The sequence below is a fragment of the Canis lupus genome, chromosome 7, assembly GCF_003254725.2.
Source record: "Canis lupus dingo isolate Sandy chromosome 7, ASM325472v2, whole genome shotgun sequence".
Taxonomy (NCBI): domain Eukaryota; kingdom Metazoa; phylum Chordata; class Mammalia; order Carnivora; family Canidae; genus Canis; species Canis lupus.
The window spans coordinates 80,187,146-80,204,526 of NC_064249.1; the positions used below are offsets into that span (position 1 = coordinate 80,187,146).

Genomic DNA, 17,381 nt, shown 5'->3' on the forward strand with positions numbered 1-17,381 from the left:
AGTAGAATTAGCATTTCTTCTGCAGGACTGAGCACAGACAGACACTTGGGATCTTGGGGTCTGTTTTGGTTTGGGGCTATGGAGTCAGGCTTTTACCTGGGAGTTTGTGTTTAACATGCTCTTATGGCATTTTGTAGGTGTCAGGGACTCTTCTAAGCACTTTACAAATATTGGCTCAGGTCATATGCCCAACACCTTTTCCAGAACAGGGAACTGAGGCAGAGAGAGAAGGTGCTTAGGGTCACACAGTGAGGGATGGCAGAGCGAAGATTTAGGGTTTGGCTCCAGAGTCCACACTCCCATCTGGGATTCCTGGCCGCCTTTCTGCTGGGACCACCAGAGTTTCGCAGTTTTGACAAATAATTGAACCCGACCAAATCTGTTTCCTCACCTCTACAGTGGAGATAATAGTAACCGTGCCTGAACCCCTGGAACAGTAGCTTTGGGAAGTGTGAACGGAGGGCTGGTTCTTATCTGACCACCTTCCCAGCGGCGGTTGACTCATCCCACGGCCCGTTTGTCCTCCGCAGGTTAGCAGTCTCTGGCGGCCATGGCATGAGGGACCAGCAACTCGCCAGGGACAGTGCTGGACCCCATTGCCTGCCGTGACCCCATGTTCAGCCCCAAACTAAGCACGCTGTCTAGTGGTTACGTATATGGTATTTCTTTTATCATGGTTTTTATGTGATTTTTCTTGCTATTAATACCTTGTGTACCGAACAGCTCTCCTTGGTGCATATGGCAAAAGCCACGGGGAGGAAGCCAGCAGAGGCACCCATAGCTCTGCTCCCCCAGTTGGCAGCTACTTTGCCCTCACTCCCCCTCCAGAACTGCAACATGCCCAATCTTAAGCACTAGCTACGTGCTTTCAATCTTAACCACTTTCAGCTAGAATTCTGGCCTGTGTCCAGAAGATGCCTGATTCCACCCCCAAAGCTTAAGGCTGGGGAAACCCTGCGAGTGGCCTGTAGGGGCCAGGCCCAGTGCAGGACACCTGGAGTGGCCCCCGGAGGGCTCCGTCTGCTCTCTCTCAGCCCTGTTCTCTCCCCTCCATTACCCAACATCATCCCTGTGTCAGGAAACAAATTTTCCAGGGGTATTAAACTTTACTTTATAATTTTTGAGTCTCTACTACTCCCAAGTACCTTAATTCCAACCGCCCCTGCCTGCCCCATTGAAGCAGGGAAAGGGAGCAGAGGTTATGATGGTGGGAAATGGCATAATTTGAGCCCAGGGAAACGTCACAAGGCTTCTCACCCAGTGTTTGGACGGTGCCCGTGTTCTTAAGAATGAATGTAAGAGGGATTTTGACCAGCCACAGCAGCCAGAACCTGGTGGCCACCTCACATGGCCAAGGAAAGTGACTAAGGTTCAATGGGTCACAAGGAGGCAGTGGGACAATAAAATGATAGGCCCTTTTGTGCACTGGACCTTCCGTGTGCTTTCTCTGACAAATGAGACTTGACTTGATCCTCACACAGATTCTTGGGGGCAAGATCTACCCTCCCTACAGACTGGACGACCGAGGTCCGATGAGGGAAGTAGGAGGTCATAGGGAGCAAGCAAGGAAAGCGGAGCCCTGTGGGGCTGGTGGCTCTCCCCACTCTCGCCAGCCAGGCATCTCGGTACGGATGTGCCTCCCGTGGCTGTGCTGCGTGGGGCGCGCAGGTCGCGCCGGTGTTCATTTTGGCCTCCTTGTTGATCCTTATCTTCTCATTGCTTCATTTTCCCTCCTTATTTTTTTGTGTGTATGTTTATCTACTCACAATGTACTGCAAGCACGTGTGCACCCTGCTTCAGATCCTTTTGGAAGAAGATGCGTTATACACGCACGGTGGGACCCAGGATGTCGTTGTTAATCATTTCATAAGGTCTCCCATGGGGGAGATATTTGCATATTAGCCAAGAGTTTCTTTAGGAAAACCTCAGACACACCCTGTTTCCTTAGGAACAGAGCAAGGACGTGGGCCTGTAGAGGCTCTGAGGAGACTTGCCTCTCCCACGGCCTGAGTACACCGCTATTTCCAATCTTGTTAGAGTCACATAGCTCAACTGGAAATTAAGTAGACCCCCCAAAACTCTGGCTTTTCTAGTGTAGCCCCGTGGTTCTCAGCCTGTGCAGGGAGGAGCAAAGCCTGGAATCCTGAAGCCTCCATCCCTCCCCACCGAGATGACCATATGCCATACCGATGTGTGACAGCATCAAGAAGAAAATAATTGAAAAGTTCAAAGAAATAAAGTCCATACGACATACTAGAGAATATTAGGGGTCCAGGGAAACCATATTTATTTGTCTTCTTCCTCTCCCTGGAACATGGCCAAGAAGTGGCAGGAAATAAAACCACATCGAACCAAGAGAAGTCACAGAACACCTGCTAGAACACTTGTTCTCTGGGGCACAGGTCACTGAGGGCCCACAGGCTCCTGTTTGACGCACACTTCAAACTAGCTTGGTTTTCTCGTTTCCAACCTACATGGGACCAGCTGGAGCAAATGAGAACGGGGGTGAAGGATGGCTAGTGAACACTCATGGTTGGGGGCTCAGGGAGGCAGCGCTGGCTGATGACTGGCACCGTTGGGGTGACTTTGGGTTATGCAAGCGTCTTCGGATTGTTTAAGCAATTCCCGTGAGGGACTTGGACGTTTTGCAGTAACAGCGTGGCTTGGAGGAGGACGTCTTGCCTAATCCGAGTACACAGAAGTTGGCCAGAGCCGCCTGCAGGTGAGAACTGAGGAGGCGAGAAGCAGGGGCAGGGATGGGGAGTGGGGTAAGAGCGCCTCGGCAAGTGCTCACCTTAACGTGGTTGGTGTGGAAAACAGGCTGGGGAAAGGGCCCTTTCCTAATCTACAGGCCAAAACACCTAACGTTTTTCTCAATGTGCGTGTATTACTTTCAAGATGAGGAAAGTTGAAGCTTTATTTTCTGAGATGAAAGGCAATCCCAGAACCCAGAGGGCCCGAGAGGACCGCAGAGTGGGGAGGGCGACCCCGAGAGAGGTGGCCGGGGTGAAGGTCACCCGGAGAGGCCAGTTGTGGGCGGGCCTGGCCCCAGGAGCAGGCCAGCCGCAGTGTCCTGGCCCCGCTGTCCCTGGTCCAGCACGGCCCTCGTCCTGCCCCAGAGAACAAACCCCAGCGGAGTGCAGGGCCGCCTGGGCCTCCTGCAGGTGCGCTGAGCCCTCCAGGGGCTCCTCTAGGCCCTGCAGAGGCCCAGATCCAACCCCTCCAGGCTTCCCCGCCTCCAGCCCCCTGACCAACCCCTCCAGGCTTCCCTGCCTCCAGCCCCCTGACCGAGGCCCGCCCCGCCCCTGTCCCTGGCTGGCGGCCCTGCTGCCCCTGTGCCTGTGCCCCGGGCCTCGGTTCCCAGAGCCCGATGGAGAAGGGATGAGTGGGAAGCACCAGATTCCAGGCTGTGCCCTCACCTTCTTGTGAGCTCTGGAGGCACAGAGCCTGGGCCCCTGACCCGGCAGCCAGTTCCCAGCCATAAGGGCCGGCCCTCTGAGTGTCCTGGGCTGCGCCTGGGGCTGCAGTCGTGGCGCTGCGCCCTCGCAATGCCCTTTTGTGGGGCGCCTGACCTCACCGCTGTAGATTTGGGTCAGTTGTCGTCTTGGTGCCGCCTGAACCCTAGCTGACATTTTATCTCTCCCTCCTCCCTCCTCCTCCCTCTTCCCTCCCTCCCTTCTCTCTCTCTCCCTCCTCCTCCCTCCTCTTCCCTCCCTCCCTCCCTCCCTCCTTCCTCCCTCCCTCCTTCCTCCTCCCTCCATCCTCCTCCCTCTCTCCTTCCATCCTCCCTCCTCTCTCCCTCCCTCCTTCCCTCTCTCCCTCCCTCCCTGCCTCCTTCCCTGTCTCCCTCCCTTCCTTCTCCTTTGACCCTAGCAATGAGCCCCCTGGGCCTTTCCCCAGCCCCAGTCAGCAAGGGGCTGTAACAAGGAAGCCAGCTCCTGCCCCTCCCTTGCGGAGCACAGAGGGGTGCGGGTGCTGGTGTGGGTGCAGTCCAGTGCCTCCACTTACTACTCAGGCAGGTTATCTGAACTTCTTGGACCTCAGTACCTTTATCTGTAAAATAAACATGCTAGTACTCACCTTGGAAGCTTTGTTGTAAGGATACAATCAAGGAAATGACTGTAAAGCCTTTCGTATGTTTTCTGACCCATACTGGGTGCTCAGCACCTGGGAGGTACACCGTGACGGCCTCTACTAGTACGGGAGCGTACACAGCCAGCCCACATCATTTCCACTATATTCACTGAACTATCCCTTTAAAGGCCTAGAGAACAGTGGGCCCAGAGTATTCCCGGTCTAGTTTGTGGGTGGAAGATGGAGATGGGACAGGACCTGGCTGTCCCCCAAGGCAGTAGGTACCCCAGTCCAGGACTAGCCCACCCAGCCTCTGGTGGCCTCCAGTCACTTGTGACTGTTCCACTTTGGGGCTAGCGACTTCAGATCCTTGGGCCTCCCTCCCTTTGGTGCCGCATGAAAGGAGAGTTGGAGTGCTGCCCACACCCCCAGGGCTGCTGAGCAGTAAATAAGAGGATGCTCCCCCAGCACTCAGCCCGGTGCTGACCCCTACCACCTGCTGAGGGCTCCAGGGGGGCTTGCTGGGACTGTTGGCAAGTGACACCCATCTGACACAAGAGCTGGCCCTGGAAAAGCTGTGAAACCAAATCCTGTGTTCCCACTAACTGGCTTCTTCACTTTGAGGAGGCTTCATCTTTGCCTGGGACCATCCTGGGAAGACAGTGACTCTGAACACCTCGGCGACAAGTACACCATCTCCCCCTGCTCCGCTGGCTCACGGGCAGGCCCACGGGCACACGGTGGAGCGCGAGATAGCTTACGTGGCACAAACGGTGATTCTCTACAGCACCTGTGTGCCAAATGTAGATTCTTTCTTAATTTTCTTTTCTTTTCTCTCTCTCTCTCTCTTTCTCATATTCATGTATCCATCCCTCCATCCATCTCTCATCTCCTCATCTGACAGGACCACCTGCAAGTATTTCCTCTCTCCTTACCATGGGCAGATTACAGCTATAGAATTCATGCACCAAAAGTTTCTATTTCCCAATGACTTCCACCTTTCATCTACATTTTATTTTTTGAACTTTTAGGACGATCATCAACTTTTGTGAAAATCTATTAAGCTCTGTGGGCTGTCTTCCCAGAAGAAGGAACATGCTCACGCCCTCATACAATCTTGCATACTGACTAGTGGGGGTTTTGTGAATCCTCTGAAGGCCCCTCCCCGTGCCCCCAGACACCCTGGTCAGGACCCCTGCAAACATAAGAGCTTTCTTATGGAGACAGCCCGCATCTCAGAGGCAACAGATAGCAGTTTAGGCAAGCACTCAAGGGCCCCCCCATATTTAGGCTCCTTTGACTGGCGTGCTGGGCCCCAGCTCCTTCCCATCCTATCTTTCCTCAGGCCAGTCCTTCCCTGGGGCTGTCACCTCGCCTTTCCCCCGCTTCTTCCCTACCCTTTATCTACCTCTCACCCACAGTTCAAGTATGTGATGGCCTCCTCCGAGGGATGGAGAGCTCAGGGAGGATGTGGAGCCTCAGCAGACAGGGGAGAGGCCCCGTTTTATAGGCAGGAAAACAATGAAATGCACTGAAACCTGAGCTCCTAGCACTTCAGTGCAAGCTGGCCAGGAGGGGTGGGGGACAGAGAAGGACGTGCCAAGCGGGGCTTTTCCCTCCTGCCTGGTCTGAGTCTGAGGAATTCGGCAGTGGGCTGTGGTGAGACACCCTGCCTCCCGGTTCTGGCACCTAGTGAGTGTGGAACTCTGGACAGGCCACTGGCCACTTCAACAACGCAGCCTTAGTTTCCCTATCTTTAAAAGAGGTGCGCGTGGCTGGTGAGGGCTGGGCAGAGTGCAGGGGATGCTGGCAGCGGCGCTGTGGTGAAACGTCAGATATGCCACCTTTCTGGAAAATGCAATTTAGCACTATCAGGTGAGGAGCCATAAAGGTCTTCATACCCCTTTCATCCATTTTTTTCTGGGAATCCGATCTAAGGCAGAAGGCCCAAAGAGGGAGTAGGCATGCACAAGGACGTCCCGCCAACAGTGTCCGAGACATGGAAGGGTCTGAGAGCAGGGAGGGTCCCTGTGCGGCGGTGGTTTGGCCACTCCCTGGCATCCTCTGCAGTGCCTGCACATGCTCAGTGCAGATGCAACCCAGGAGCTGGAAAACCTCCTCCTTCTCCCCGCCCCTGCACCCCAAAACACACCTGACATGGCTCCTCAGGGCCCTGACTTGGCAAAGGCCACACCGCCCCCTTGCCAGGCCCCCTGCCTCTGACACGTGAGCGTGCATCCCCTGGGAGTCAGAAAACAGAGATTAGGGGTTCAGATTCTCATGAGTGGGCCTGAGGTGAGGCCCAGGAATCTGCATTGTAACCATCTGCCCAGAGACGCCAGCAGGGGCTCAGAAGTCCACGTTGGGAGAGGCGTCACCGTGCCCCAGCCACGGGACCCCGACCTCCCGCACACCACACAACCCACCCACGGCGCAGCACTTTTCCTTCTCAGCCACGAAGCTCAGACTCTTTGGCAAAACTCCTGAATGGCGTTTGTTCTGGATCCGGTGAGCCTGCTGACGGTGCTGAGCAGGTGACCCTTTCGTGTCCCCTTGGAGATGCACCAGATGGCACCTATAGCCTCACAGGAGGGCCTGGTCTGAGGCTTCAGCCTGGGCTTACCTCTGTCTCGCTCCGGTTTCTCCTCCTCTGTGCGAAACCCCCAAATACTCTCAGCTCCCTCCTGCAGGTCTCCAGGATAAAGAGTAAGTTTTAGAGGTGCTCAGTGTGACCTGAGTCCAATCCTGACTCTGAGCTGCCCTTCTGTAAAAGGGGAATAATAACCTTTGGACCTCAGAGTTTGCTGTTGAGGATTGAACTAGATAATGCAATGCAAAGCCCTCTTGGCACAATGCTCCTGGCTACTGTAATTATGGTAATTCTCCTGTCCTTGGGGGTTAACAGCGAGTTTTCTTTGATGAGGTCCTTGTAGGAGGCCAGGCCCTTGTTTTGATCTGTATGGTAGCCATCCTACAAGCCTAACCTTGACCTATGGAAAATGCCAGGAGAAAGCCCCTGGCAGGGGACTTTCCAGTCTCTTCCAGGAGAAAGTCCCTGCCACCCTCCGGGTGTGGTGAAGGTGCCTGGGCAGACCCTCCGGCCTGGCTAGTTTGTCGGGGCCTGGGGAAAGGCTAGCTGGGGGCTGTCCTGGCCATACCTGATGGCCCGTGGAGGTGGCATGCTGACCAACACTAGGGGTGAGGCTGACCCCTCTGCGGGAACACGCGGGAGCCCACATTAGAACAGGTGCTTTTGGGAGGGCGTTGGAGCCTGTTGACCACTTCATCCAACAAAGAAACTGCTGGTGCACAGCCTGTCCCCACGAGCGGTCAGCCACCCAGTGGCCCCTTGCACAGTACACCCACCCCCACACACACCTGCGCACCCCCACGTGCCCGCCTGAGAGCACACCCACGAGGTCCTGCCTGCATCTTCCCCATCCCCATCCCCAGCCTTCCTCCTCCTGACCACACACTGGAGAAGGGACACGCCGACCCCCAGAGAGTGTTTGTTATGCCCAAAGTGTACCAACAACCTGGCCAGGTAATGGGGCCCTTGCACATTTGCGGGGACCCCGTAGGGACAGGCCAACTTTCAATTTGTTCGCTAAAGGGAACTTGGGTCAAGGCCAGCATTGGTTGGCGGCTAGGAGCCTCAACCCAGCCCTCAGGGCCCCCAGGAGGTCTAGCCCTGCCCACGGCTCTGGTCTTAGGGGTGTCATTTCATGTCAGGGGAATTACTTGTTTGTTTGGGTTGAGGTTCTTAGATTTGTTAGCTTTCTGAGTATAAATACCTCCTTTAAAAAGGCATCCCTAGAAGCACAGTGTTGCTTTGTGGAGCGGGCTATAGGTGGGGGGTGTGGGCTGGGGGCCCCCGGGCCTGGAGGTGGGGGCGCCATCCAGGGCAGCCGCTCTGCCCCACTGCCAGGGTGCTGGGGGCAAGTCCTGCCGGCCTGCACCCCCTTCCTGGCTCCGTGTGGGAGCTCTAATCCTGGCTCTCCGGGTCTCTCTCCAGGTGGCATCAGTGACCTGAGGCTGCTGGCCAGGGCCCCAAAGTGCTTCCCCTCAGGACCTGGTGGGGAGACAATGACGGCCTCGCCCCTGAGGTCAGGGCAGATGGCTGTCAGGTCCTGGTCTTTCCCTGCTGAGAGTCAACTGCATGAGGACGGGGGGATGTCCACGTGTCCCCAGTTTATAGCCAAAGCCTAGAGTGGGGGGTCAGGGACAGGCAGTGTCACTGTAGACCTGGGAGGAGAGAGGGGAGGAGGGGAGGAAGCTGTGGCCTCTGGCTGGCCCTGCTGCGCCCTTTCCCACCAAGGGGTGGGCTGCCGGTGGCCAGGGCCTAGCTGAGCCTCCTCCTCCCCCAGCTCCCAGCATACCTGGAGTGGCCAGGGTTAGCCAGGGCTCTCGGCACTCTCCCCTCCTCCCGCTGTGGGTGCCTGAGTGCGTCACCCAGCGCAGCCTGGGAGGAGGGCGAGGCCCTGGCAGCCCTGGGGCCCTCAGGCTGTGAGCAGCAGTACGCTGGGACCCTGCCACTGGCTCGGTCCATCATCTGTCCTATAGGCAGCCAGACTGTGAGCCCTTCCCTGAGTGCCAGCCGGGCAGGTACCTTCCCCTCACTTCCCCAGGGAGGGGGAGAGGTTGCTGGCACCCCGTGCTTCGCCGGCACCTCCCCTCAGAGGGCCCAGGGTCAGGACAAGCTCCGGCTGGCCTCTCAGCACACCTGAGAAGTGGGAGGCAGCTCCCCGTATGCGGGCCTCCCCTCTGGGCCCCACTCTCACCTTCCCACTCCCACAGAACAGGGCAGCCTTAGCGGCCACACAGCCTTGCTTCTCTGGATCGCTCCTGTGTACTTGAGGAAGTGGAGGCGTCTGGGCAAGGAGCTTGGCAAACTGCCGGTAGGTTCTGGATGAGGGTCTGCCCCCCAGCACTGAGGCAGAAATGTGTGTGGTATCGCAAACCACCGGGTTTGGGTGACCTTAGCGACCATTGGAAGGACTGTTAGCGCAGCGCTTAGATTCGGTTTGCCGCTGCTTCTCCGAGCTTGATGCCAGACGGCAATGAATCCTTACTCGGGTGGGCATCTTAATACGTTTCAGGGAAATCTGGTCTGTGGAGCAGAGTGCTAGAGCCTCCGATTACAGTAAAGTCCCAGAAAGTCTCTTGTGATCATCATATAAGCAGGGGGTTCAGGACAGCAAGGGCTCGCCTTGTCATCAGATCAGGGAAGCCACAGGGCCGCAGGCAGAGGCTGGTGTGCCCTGCCGTGCCACCTCTTTCTCTGGCTCCGGCCCGTTGGGTTGAGTTTTCTCTCAATTTTCCTCAAAATGTAATTAAACATTCGTTAAGGGCAGCCCCGGTGGCTCAACGGTTTAACGCCGCCTTCAGCCCAGGGCGTGATCCTGGAGACCCAGGATGGAGTCCCACGTTGGGCTCCCTGCATGGAGCCTGCTTCTCCCTCTGCCTGTGTCTCTGCTCTCTCTCTCCTTCTGTGTCTCTCATGAATGGATAAATAAAAATCTTTAAAAAAAGAAAAAAGAAAAAAAAGAAACATTCGTTGAGCACCTAAGGAGCACAGAGTGGGATGTCAGATGGAAACTGTGTGCACTCTAGTAAGAGGGAGGGAGGCGAGGAAGGGGAGAAGGAGGAGAGAGGAGGGAGGAGGGGAGGAGAGAGAGGAGGGAGGGGGAGGGTAGAGAGAGGAGGGAGGGGGAGGGGAGGGGGAGGAATGCCAAGATCAAGACTAACTGCCTTAACCTGCTTCCATGCTACTGATGCTACTACGGGTACTCTCCTATCCAGTGTGGTGTGATTATGAGTGACCGTCTCCCCTCTGTTTCACGCACTCTCTCTAATAGAGAAGAATGTCATCTGTATTTCAAATATAATTCACATATATTAATATTACCTTAAAAATGTATGTCCTTAGAAAGAAACATTTATCTATATATTATGTATCGGAGGAAAACTAGAGTTTTTCTTCCTTGATTTCAGAGGTCTCCATCCTGCCACTCCCTTGCCTTTTTTTTTTTTTAATTTTTTTTTTATTTATTTATGATAGGCACACAGTGAGAGAGAGAGAGGCAGAGACACAGGCAGAGGGAGAAGCAGGCTCCATGCACCGGGAGCCCGATGTGGGATTCGATTCCGGGTCTCCAGGATCGCGCCCTGGGCCAAAGGCAGGCACCAAACCGCTGCGCCACCCAGGGATCCCCTCACTTGCCTTTTTGATCAGGGTCTCAGTTTGCTCATCCCACAAAGTGGGCATAAAAATCCCTTCTCAGTCTGCCACCCGGGGTTGTGGAGAAGGCCAAGTAGGGTAACAGGTGTAAGAAAGCCAGGGAAAGCGAAAGCACCGCAGGCACACAGGTTGACATCATCTGAGGGGGTCGGGCCTCGGAGCCACGCTGGGGGAACAGGGATGCTAGGGTGGAGCCCCCAGATCAGATGGGCCCCGGCTCGGTGCTGCTTCTCTCTGGGTGAGTGCTTCCTCCAGACAAGCCCCAGTTTCCATGCTTGCGTGGCAGGGTGTGCTGTGGGGGTGGTGGCCAGTCACAGCCAAAATGTCAACAGGACGCACAGCAGAAGCCAAGCCCTCTCTAAGCCAGCCCGAGTACTGCTGGGCCAGGGATCTCCTCTGGTCCATCTGTTGGCACTTGCGGTGCTTGGAGAAGGAAGGCCACATAGCAGCAGAGCCCTAGACCTTGCAAAGCTCTGGCTGGTCATCGCATCTCACCCACTGTCCCCGTTTACAGAGGACGAAGCTGAGGATCTAGGAGGCTGTGTGATGACATTCCCAAGGCCACACAGCCCGGCAGTGGCAGAGCCAGGACTAGATGCCTTCTACTTGTTAACCAGGTCTCAGGTTCTCTCAACAAACTTCTTCCGTCCCCCACATATTTGCCGGGGGCCTACGGTGTACATAGGGGCACATGGTGAAAAGGACACACGGGGTCCCTGCCCACAGGCAGCCTCTGTTCTAGTGGGAGAGATAATCAAAAAATAATTCAGGAGGCAAACAGTTAAAAACAAGTATGCAAGCGGCATGAGTGCTTCGATCAAGGGTCTGTAATGGATGATGGTGAAGGAGGTTTCTAATTTATCTGTGGTGTTCCAGGAAGGCTTGTTGGAGGAGGTGATGTTTCTGCAAGACCTGACATAGGGGCAGAGCATGTGAGGCCAAGGAAGTCACACTTGCAAGGCCCCACAACAGTAAGGAAAAGGAACTCACCAGAGGATGGGCGGGGGGGGGGGGGGGGGGGGGGGGCAGGGGTGAGCTTAGGGAGAGAAGTGGGGATTTTGCTGAGCCGCAGGGGCCATGGTGAACAGTTTGGATTGCATTTCAAGTGCCCTGTGATGCGACCAGATGCATGTTTTGAGAAGATTACCTTGTGGCACTGGGCTGAAGGAGCAGGACAGGAGTGGGAGCAGGGCGACCAGTTAGGAGGTCCCTGCAGAGGTCAGGGTGACAGGGGATGGTGGCCCGGCTGAGGGCACTGATGGAGGACGTGGCAGGAAGAGAGGGGATTTGAGATCTATTTTAGAGATACAATTGCAGATGGATGGCCTGCCAAGGGTGGGGTGCAGGGCTAGCAGGGAGGGAGGCAGCAGGCCTGGCTCTGAGTTTCCAGCTTGAGTAATGCTCAGGCCCCGTGTGTGCCCTGCAAATTCTCTAGGGAAGACTTGCCCCCTGCGCTTTTTACTGATCTGCCCCCCCCCCATCTCAGCCTCCTCCCCAGCTAATAATAGCCTCCTGGCTCAGGGACAGTCAGCAGCCTGCTTGCAGCTGGAGAAACTGAGGCACCATCAGCAAAGCAAGCTGCTCCTAAGAGAACTTGCAGGAGTAAGACAAAGAGCCAGGGCTGAGCCCCAGAAGCAGCCTGCCTTTGGGCACCAGGCTCTTAAAGACTGGTGTCATGTCCAGTTGTAGTTACCAAGCCCTGTGACCTCGAGCAAGTGATAAGACCTCTCTGAGCCCATTTAAATGAGAGGATCTACCTCCCGGTGTGGTTGCAGGGCCCAAGTGGGCCGGGGAGACCCTCATCCAGATCGCAGGGTTCGTCTCCCTACCCCCACTCTATACATGTGCACACTTGTCCAGAAGCCATCTGTGTGCCTCTGTCACAGCTGATGACCAGCCGCTCCTAAAGTTCAAGTTAAGACAGTAGTAGATTTGCTCCCTGGGCTTCTGTTTAGCCTTCTGAGCCATGCTGGGTGGTTGAAGTAGGAGCTTTCATCCTCCCTGGAACAAGAGTGAGTCGTGGGTTTGGAGGCAGATGTGAAAAGCAAGGCGTCTGTAAGTAGAGCCCGTTTCCAAGCGCTCTGACCGACCTGACCCAGGAAGAGGGGTGGGGGTGAGAAAGAGCGGGGAGCAGAGGGGGGTGAGCAAGAGGGAGGGGGCCCAGGAAGGAGCCACATCCCAAAAAGAAAGGCACAATAACAGATCTAGAGGCTGGCCCGCCCAGAGCCCCTTCCGCGGCCCCCACCCCCTCTGAGACTTCCTATTCCCAGGAGGCACCTGGCAGGGGGACTGAGAACAAGGAGACAAGGCTGGAGGGGCCTAGGGTAGGGCTTCCCACTTCTTGCCCAGAGTCCTTCCGAAGGGCGTGTCCCAACTGGGCACACACAGACAGTCATTAAGGGGGAGGGCGGGGGGGGGGGGGGTGAGGAATGACACTGCCGGCCACTGCGGGACCCAGCCGGTGGGCTGGCCCCTGGCCAGCTCTCCCCCTTCCCTGGGCTCTTGGCTTCAGTAGCCTCAGCCTTGGCACCACCCACTGGCCTAACTCAGACACTCCTTCAGGTCGGGGCTGGAGCCCGGCTAGGAGGGGCCGCCTGGGGGCAGGCTGGGCTAGGCACCGGCCCTCCACCACCCCTCCTGGCACCCTGCTCCACCACCCCTCTGCCCACATCCAGCTCCAGCTGGGTTTGAGAGAGGTGCTCCGATCCTCCCTCCCTCCCTCCCTCCCTCCCTCCCTCCCTCCCTCCCAAGCAGGCCCTGCCCTGCACTCTCTTTCAGCCTGAAGCTCCATCCATAAACTGGTTTCCCCCACACAGACCTCACCCTGATGCTGTGTTCACTGGGAGAACCTTCTAAACCAGGCAAGCCACCCCCCCTCCCCAGGCCTTCACTGTTGCACCTGACTTGCCTTCCTGCTCACAGGGACACAAACTTCCAGACCTGCCTGGCCCTCCTCCTGGAGCCCTTTCCCCCCCGCTGAGCCCCTGCTTCCTCATTGCTCTCGGCCCCTTGTCTGCTCTGTAGAATTATCACCCTGTTCCTTAAGGACGCTGCACAGCGCTGCACCTACTCTGCCTCACCTGAACCACCCCCCTGTGCTTTATCTCCCCACCAGACATGGGGCTCTGGGGGTGGCACCCCACTGCACCCATCCCACCCCACCTCCACCCCGGGGCCATTGAGGTAAACCCCTTATGGGCGCACAGCAAACGCTTTTGGATTGACACTGATTCCATCCGGGTCATGCGTTGGCACTTTTACCTACCGGGTCTGGGAGTGGAGCATGGAGTTACACATGATTGGATATTTAATTAGTGACTGTGGACAAAGGGATTTGACTTTTCTTTCTTCGGCTTGGGTGTTCCGGGAATACATGGTTTTTGATAAAAAGCTATAGAGTCATCCAATCTTGGAAACTGTCCACCTGCCCTGAGTAAGTACTTCCCCTCCTGAACTTCAGTGACTGCCTCCCTGATTGAGCACCCCCTCCCCACCCTACCCCAAGCCTCCCAGGCTCTGTTCCCCCACCCTGCCATCCTTGACCCTCCCGTCATAGCAAGGAGGGCCTGACAAACTCATTCCTGCCCTTGCCCGCCTGTGGGTATTTACAGTTTTAGAAACAGAGAGACCCTTCTGGCCTTCCTGAAGCAATTTTGCCTGCCTGGCAACAGGCTTTCTGCAGGGCGTGCCCCACGAAGGAATGAATCACTAACACTGGAATTTTAGGCAGGGGGCACCTGTTGGAGGAGATACTTTAGTCTGAACCATCTTCCTGGGGTTCTTGACCTTCATGGGCCGATGGACCTTTGGGATTTACATTTGGCTTTGTGGTGCTTGGAGGCCAGTGGCCTGCCCTTGGAAGAGTGGTAGAGGCTGCAGAGGGCCAGAACTCTGATTAGTCTTCCTAGCTTTGTGCTGATTCTCCAGGGCACTGAGGGCAGCTGATCATGGGGGAAGAAGAGCTCCCCTTGGCCCCTCCCCCAGCCTACAAGGGGTTCCTGATGCTTCCCCCCAGGCAGAGGACAGTTCCTGGGGAAGGGGGTGGCAGGTGTAAGAGCTTCCCCAGCCCGTAGTTTTCAAAAGGGTATATAGTGTGTGGCTATAAGGGTCAGCTTGAGAGAGGGTGCTGTAGCCCCACGTCTGTGATTGGTGGCTGGCCCACCCTGAATGTGGACTGTTGGATCTCTGGTTGGCATTTCTGAGTCAGTCTTAGCACGGAGACTAGGCAGTGGAGAGCCCGTTTGTGGGGGCATCCTGTCGATAGGCCCCCCCATCTCAAGAGGCCTCCTGACTCCCCTGGGCCAAACCCCAGGAGGACACCCTGGTGGAGGGAGCTGCTGTTCTGTGCTTACTTCCCGCACTCTCCTCTTTTTTTTTTTTTTTATTTGCCACCAGAATGCTTGCAGTGTGGAGTTTGATTTGGTGAACAAGACCCTTTGAGAAGAAAACATAATTCTAGTAATTTCATTGGACTCGGGTTTCAAGCAAATGGAAGTAGAATTGCCTCTAAAAATAAAAGACACGCAGACTTGAGTAAAACAATAATAATAATAATAAAAAGCCGCCCTGATTCGAGATAAGTGGTGAGGCATTTTGTGAAATATTAGAGGGAAAGATAAATAAACGGCGAGCCCCAGGAGTCGGGGGAGGGGTGCGGGGCCTCCGCCACCCCCGGGCTTTGCTCTTTGCTTTCGGCTTTACCTTTGCGCAGGAGCTTCGTCTGCCGTTACCAAGTGAGGCTGAGGCGTGGGGCGCCCCTGGAGAGGTTGGCCCGTGCGCGCGGTGCAGGTGGACGGCAGGGGCTGGCGCCAGGCCTGGGCGCGCGAGGAGGGGGTGCGCTCTCCGGCCAGCCGGGAATCGATGACAACCTCCCGCCGGCTGCGGCTGCCGCAGGCTCCCCTGAGCAGCGCGGCCCCATCCGCAGCCCGGGACGCAGGCGGCGCTCGGGACGCGGGGCACACGGCCGGGGCTCCAGCGCGGCGCCCCCGGGGGCCAGGTGGGTGCGCGGCCAGGTGGGTGCGCGGCAGGGTGGGGGGGAGCGCGGCCGGGTGGGGGGGAGCGCGGCCAGGTGTGGGGGTGTGCGGCGGGGGGGCGGGGAGGGGCCCCGTCGGGGCGCTGCGGGGACCCCCCCCCCCCCGGGCCCCAGGCGCGCGCCCCGACCCGCGGGATGGAGCGGCGGCGACCGCGGCAGCTTAAAGCCGCGCCGGGCCGGACCGGACCGAGGTGCCCGGGACCCGCGCTGGGCCCCTCCCCAGGCCAACGGGGCGCGCGGCCGCGTCCCTCCGTCTGCGGCGCAGGTCTCCGGGCTTGCTCCGGGGGCTGCATCCCTGCGGGCAGCCTTCGGGGCCGAGACCCCCCGACCCCCCAGGCGCGAGGGCCGCCCCGGGACGGAGGCGCGGAGGGAACCGGCGTTGCAGTGTCCTCGCCCTGGACGCCCGGGCCCCCCCGTGTCTGGGGCAAGCCTGGGGGGGGCAGGAGCCAGGGCGGCGCGGGCCGAAGTCGAGGTCCCGGCAAGGGCTGGAAGTTAAGGCGGGACCGGCAGAGGCGGCTCGGGAGCTGCAGGGAGTCGCCGCGGCCCCGGGGCTCCAAGTGGGTGCAGGGACCCTCCCGGCGCCCCGACCTGCCCACCTGCCCGGAGTCCCGCCGGGTCTCCCAGCCCCGGGGCTCGGCGTCCCCACCCCGCCGCGAGCGGTTCGCCCAGGGCGCGGGGCTGGCGGTTCCGCGTGTTCCCGGCTTCTGCCGTCCTGGCCGGGGGCAGCGGGGCAGGGGGGCAGCGGGGCAGGGGGGCGGGGGGGCGGGGGGCAGGGGGCCGCTGTGCCCTTTCTTTGAACCCCCGGTGCTGGGCTGCTCGGGGGCAGCCCTGTCCCCGGGACTCGTTGGCAGACTGTCGGCACATCCCTTCTAATCCCTCTAAATGCAGAATTTTGAAAATATAAAGAAAGTGATTGAAAGAGTCAGGCAGTTTTCTCCAGATTCAGATTCAATAGAAAGTTTTGTGGCAGGGGAGGGGAGGAGAACTGGGTCACATTCGAGTTTAAGCTCCAGCCTTTCACCCGGGGGTGTCCTGGAGGATTAGAAGGATCAGGAACCTCCTCTGGATAGATCTCCAGAAGAGGAAAGGAACCTGGCTGTGGCCCTCTGCCCGTAAGGCCCAACCTGGGCTGAACAGCCGAAGAAAGCCACCCTCCCCAGAACAGCCAGGGTCAGCCAGTGCTCCGTCTCTCAGGGCTGGTGTCTGGTACTCTTTTCCTAAACTCTCCCAAAGTACCACACGTGGGGCAGCTGTCTTCATCATCCCCATTTTATGGGTGGGGAGGGACTGAGGTCCAGGGGCTACTGACTCCAGTGCTCCTTGCCCAGGACCATGGGACACCAATGCCACACCAGCCTGGTTCTAGAACTTCATGAAACTGGTAGATTTGGATCCCACCAAGCACCCCTGAGACCTCGGGAGAGATGCAGACAGGACTCGGGCCTGAGCCGCCACCCAGGGGAATCCACACAGAGAGATGAGGCTTGCACAGAATAGTGACCCTAGGTAGCCAAGTAGGCTGTCCTCAGCAGACTGCCAGGAGAGTACTTTGGGATCTGAGCACAGGCATTGTGGCAGCCAGCGCCGTGAAGAAGGGTTTCCAATGAGAAGTGGTATCGGGGCCGAACGGTGAAGGTGAAGGACAGAGACAGAGAGTAAAGGCCCAGAGGTCACAGCTCTCAGCCTATCCCGCCCTGTCAGTGCTGAGAGTAACCCAGAGAGAGTACGGGGCGGGGAGGGAGGAGGTGGGACATTCATACAGCAGGTTCTAGACTGCTTGGCACACCTTATCTCCCATAACTCGCGTCACCTGTCAGATACAAGCCACTAGCCCCACTTTGCAGATGAGGAAACTGAAGCTTAACGGGGTTAAATCCAGCTTATCAGTGACAGAGCCAGGAGTCAAAGCCACCCATTACACTACACGTCCTTTAGAATCTTATGCTCTAGTCAGGGATGCAGGAATCCCTCTGACATAATTATAGCACAACATAAAATGGTATGAAAGTGTTTCTGTTTCGAATCTCAGTTTCT

The 17,381-nt window shown here is 57.3% G+C and overlaps 1 protein-coding gene across 10 annotated transcripts in view; it reads left to right on the forward strand.

Annotated features, from left to right (window-relative positions):
* ZBTB7C (zinc finger and BTB domain containing 7C) overlaps positions 1-17,381 on the forward strand; it is a 334,719-nt gene that overhangs the window by 217,454 nt on the left and 99,884 nt on the right. The window contains exon 1 of one of the 10 annotated variants that reach the window (XM_035719463.2): positions 2,596-2,722. The exons of 6 other annotated variants lie outside the window; for them this stretch is intronic. The gene's annotated coding sequence lies outside the window, so the exon portion shown is untranslated. Of the gene's footprint in view, positions 1-2,595; positions 2,723-8,686; positions 8,973-13,193; positions 13,749-14,994; positions 15,312-17,381 lie in introns of those variants that run through there. 3 more of the 10 variants (XM_035719462.2, XM_035719464.2, XM_025429653.3) reach the window with 3 other exon arrangements.